The 3,916-nt window shown below is 42.7% G+C and overlaps 1 non-coding gene across 1 annotated transcript; it reads right to left on the bottom strand.

Moving 5' to 3' along the window:
* Positions 1–3,519: 3,519 nt before the first annotated feature.
* On the bottom strand, positions 3,520–3,593 carry trnak-uuu (transfer RNA lysine (anticodon UUU)). The gene has a single exon. It is a non-coding gene; the product is annotated as a tRNA-Lys (tRNA).
* Between the last annotated feature and the right edge of the window lie 323 nt (positions 3,594–3,916).

Here is a 3,916-nt window from a genome sequence, read left to right as displayed (position 1 = left end):
TTTTATTGTTTTATTGCCTGGGTAATTGTCAATTTCACTTCGCTAAACAGCATACTTACCAGAATCTCTCATTAGCTGACAGACATCATCTGTTAAAATGTAAAATTCCTTTATCGGCTGTAATGCTGTTGCTGTTGCCCTGAGTTGGTGAAAGGCTGGTCTTCATTACCTTTTTCTTCTCCTTTATGTCGATGAGCAGCCATGGTGAATGGAGAATTTCTGTTTGTGTCCCTTTGTCTCTCTGTACCATCTCACTCTCTTCTACATTCTCCCACTCTCTGTCAATATCCTTAATTTTTCATTTCTACTCTTGGAAAAGTGTTAAAATCGGAGGCTGTTCCGTGGCTTTCTCCGCACCCCCCCCCCCCCCCCCCCACCCCGGCCAGAGTGTGTAGAACTGGGCTCACAGTCTCCAAGTAATGTCTGTGTTACTTAGGTCTGAGATCAGGTGACATTTGGTCACTTATAACGTTATGAGCTTTTACAATTCTAAATAGTATTCATAATAGACCAGAGAAAAAGCAGTTTCACTCCAATTATAGGATTTCTATGATGCCATTGCCACTTGCCGAAAATCAATGAATGGTGACAGCAGACAGTGAGAGCCAGTATCTCATTGAATGCGTTATTACTAAAACATTGTCCTCCAAGTCTGCAGTGTCTCCTGCGTCTCTTCATTATTCCCAAAAAACTTGAAAAGATGGAAAGAGAATAATAGTAGAAGAGATAGACAAATCCTTGTCGAACAGAGTAAAAAGAACTCTGCGTTGAATTAGCAGGATAGAACATGGACTAATGGGTCCACATCAGGAGGTAGGGCTTAGGAGCACGAAATAATAACGGTCTGAGCTAAAACACAAGAAGCATGCTGAGCCGTCACTTTCAGGATGTTGGATAAACAATACGGCTTTTACAAGAAGTTTAAACAATGAACTTACAATGTACAGAACATTCGACAGCATTTGACACCATTAACGTCTGGTTATTACTATATGCTTTAACTGACGAAACCACAGACACGGTTCTTCAAATCAATAAGGGCATTTAATGAAGTATTTGATCACAGTTAATCGGACCACCTTTCTGTAATAAAGCTGCTCGATGAGAATTTATATCAATGTTCGTTTGTGCAGGAAAGAAGTTCACAGCTGGTGACTGTCCACTGAAAATGTACAGGAAGAGGCAATCTCTTCTTGCTTTGATTTCAAACTGATGCCTTCACCTCTTTAACCTGACCGGATAAACAGTATGTGTTCATCCTCTCGGGGCCGATTTACCGCCTGAATATGCACAGAGGGAAACTCATACCAAGAGACCAGGGTAATTGTGGTGAATTTACCAGGAGTGGTGTGTGAGTTGTTGTTAACAGTGGGCAGTAAGGGCTAAACCATTAGCACTGACATTGATCCTTGTACAAACAGCTCCTCATTCACTTTCTGCCTCCTTCATCTCAGTCATCATTGATTTTCAGTTTATCCTACTTTCCCTTCGAAACTTTACTTTTGTTCCCGACCACTTTCGGATGTCTACTTGGAAACTGTAGTTTTTTCAAACGAAATTCTGGAGAATGCACGTCACTCTTTGGGATAGGCTTCACTGCCCAACCATAATTACTCAAGAGATTGAGATGGTAAGTTACTTTACTTCATCATCGAAGTGCTCAACACAGTGATATAGTCATGATGTCGATAGGGAGGCAGTTCCAAGAATTAGACATAGCGACATTGAATGAACAGCGAGATAGTTTCAGCTCAGAAGGGCGAGATCCTTAGAGGGGATTTGTAGTGACAATTTATTCGGTGTATGTGCTGCCATGGCTGCCAGAAGATGTGGTGGAGGCTCGTACAATTTGAACATTTAAGAGGCATTTGAAATTGTATATGAGTAGGAAGGTTTTGGAGGGATATGGGCCGTGTGCTGGCAAGAGGGACCAAATTGGGTTGCGTTTTCCGGTCAGCATGGACAGGTTTGAACGAAGGGTCTGTTTCCCTGCAGTACATCTCTATGAATCTATGATTCCAGTTGGATGCAATCAATCACTGGTTTCCTTCTGGCAGAACCGGGTCTGTGCTCTCTGTTGAAGCAGAAAATGGTTTTCATTCAGATTAGCCACAAGAAGAGAAATAAATCTTCATTTCCTGATTTGGAATTTTATCCAGGCCTGGGCGATTCAAACCCAGAGTCTGAAGCAGGGACTCCACTGAAGTTGACAATAACCCTTTCGAACTAACCTGTACAAACTCTTGTGCCTATCGTTCTTTGTCCCCAAATTTTGAAGCATCGGTCATTGCCGTGGGTGGTGAAGCAGCTAACTACTGCCTCGCAGAAAAACCGTGGGGTCAGAGACCCGATCGATCTGTCATGCAGCGAGGATTGCATTGCTCAGAACAGACGTGTTTGCTGTGTGGGACTGAAATTGAGCTCGATCTCACACAGATACGGTGTAACAGCTACCAGCAAATGTGAAGACGGTTCAGACAGTTTCATTCGCACTCTGGGAAAAATACTGGATCCTAAGTTCAGGGGATATAAGTGTCACAGATAGAGGGCTGAAAATTGGCTTGGGAACCATATAAGTCATGACCGAATGGCGGGCAGACCAGATGGGCTGAAAGCTCTAACTGTCCTCCGATGCCTTCTGGTCTCTGACCGTCCAGTATCTAAGGAAATAGAAACAGAGTTAATCGTGCATTTCGAAGTCCTCCTCCCATAACTCGGTGAGGTGAGAGATGGAACAGTTCTGCTATTAAATTTTGAGACTGGGAGAATGTTTGGAGATGGAGTAATAAAAGAGAAACTCAGTATAAAGTTGAGAGTCAGGAGATATTCAATAAAATAGGTAGACGGAAATGGACATGGAGTAATAAGTGTCAATGGTCTTGAAGACTTAACTCGGTTTTCCATTCCAAGATTCTACCAGACCTGCTGAGATTTTCCTGCAATTTCTTTTGTTGGTACTGAAACAGAAGGGAAAAGTCTGATCCTGTACCAATCAGCTATGTCTGCTCTGTGGACGTTTGAATTCCCTATTCGATCAAATCACTTCCGACCCACACGGAAACCTCACTATCCTGCATCACCCCCACAATAAGCTGTTCATTACGTAAACACATACGGGTACACAACTGCATCATTTACCGAGTGAATTCGGAGAATTTCAGGGAGAGTTCCATTCGGTTTCCATCAGAGCATTCTCATTCAGTTAATTCTATTGTAGCACCATTTGACATGCAGCTGTCACTGTCATGTGGCCATTCCCATTCCACGTCTCAGGACATTTTGTTTGGGGCACGTTTGGAATGGAACCTCACGTTTTGGAAGGGACATCATTTATAGCATATTCGGCTGAACTGATAACCTTGTCTCTTGCACCTGCAGTACAGTGGAGACAGTATTCACTCAGAAACCAAGAGATGATCAAAAACAGAGGAAAAGAATGTGTCAACAAAACCTGCCTCTTCGAGCGAATTCGCTTTTGTAACATTACTAGAGAGTAGCAAACCTATTAACAAACAACAGCGCCCTGCGTGGGTCTCGACCCCACACCATTGAGATTAAAGGTCTCAAGCTCTACCGACTGAGCGTACCAGGGCAGGATTGGTGTTCGTTAATTTATCATTTCATATTGACTTTAATTCAGCTGACACGGCAATTTTCAAAAATCTCGTTCGTTCCTCCCCATTGCAAATAACATTATCCAAGTCGTTCAATTCTCAGATTTATTCCTTCAGACCATTACAATCCATTTAGGCCTTGCCCCGGGATTTACTATTCTCTGTTAATATTTTCATATTTTGACCCTGATCCTTAGATCGCCAAAGTGATTCCTAGACACTCTGGCAGACTGCAAATCAATCGGGAAAATACCTCAGGAAACCAAATCATTTCTGATTAGAGTGTAGGGAATCCCACCTGC

The sequence above is a fragment of the Chiloscyllium punctatum genome, chromosome 24 (genome assembly GCF_047496795.1).
Source record: "Chiloscyllium punctatum isolate Juve2018m chromosome 24, sChiPun1.3, whole genome shotgun sequence".
NCBI classification, from domain to species: domain Eukaryota; kingdom Metazoa; phylum Chordata; class Chondrichthyes; order Orectolobiformes; family Hemiscylliidae; genus Chiloscyllium; species Chiloscyllium punctatum.
The sequence above is the reverse complement of the archived record's forward strand: the minus strand, read 5'-3'. Positions and strand labels throughout refer to the sequence as shown.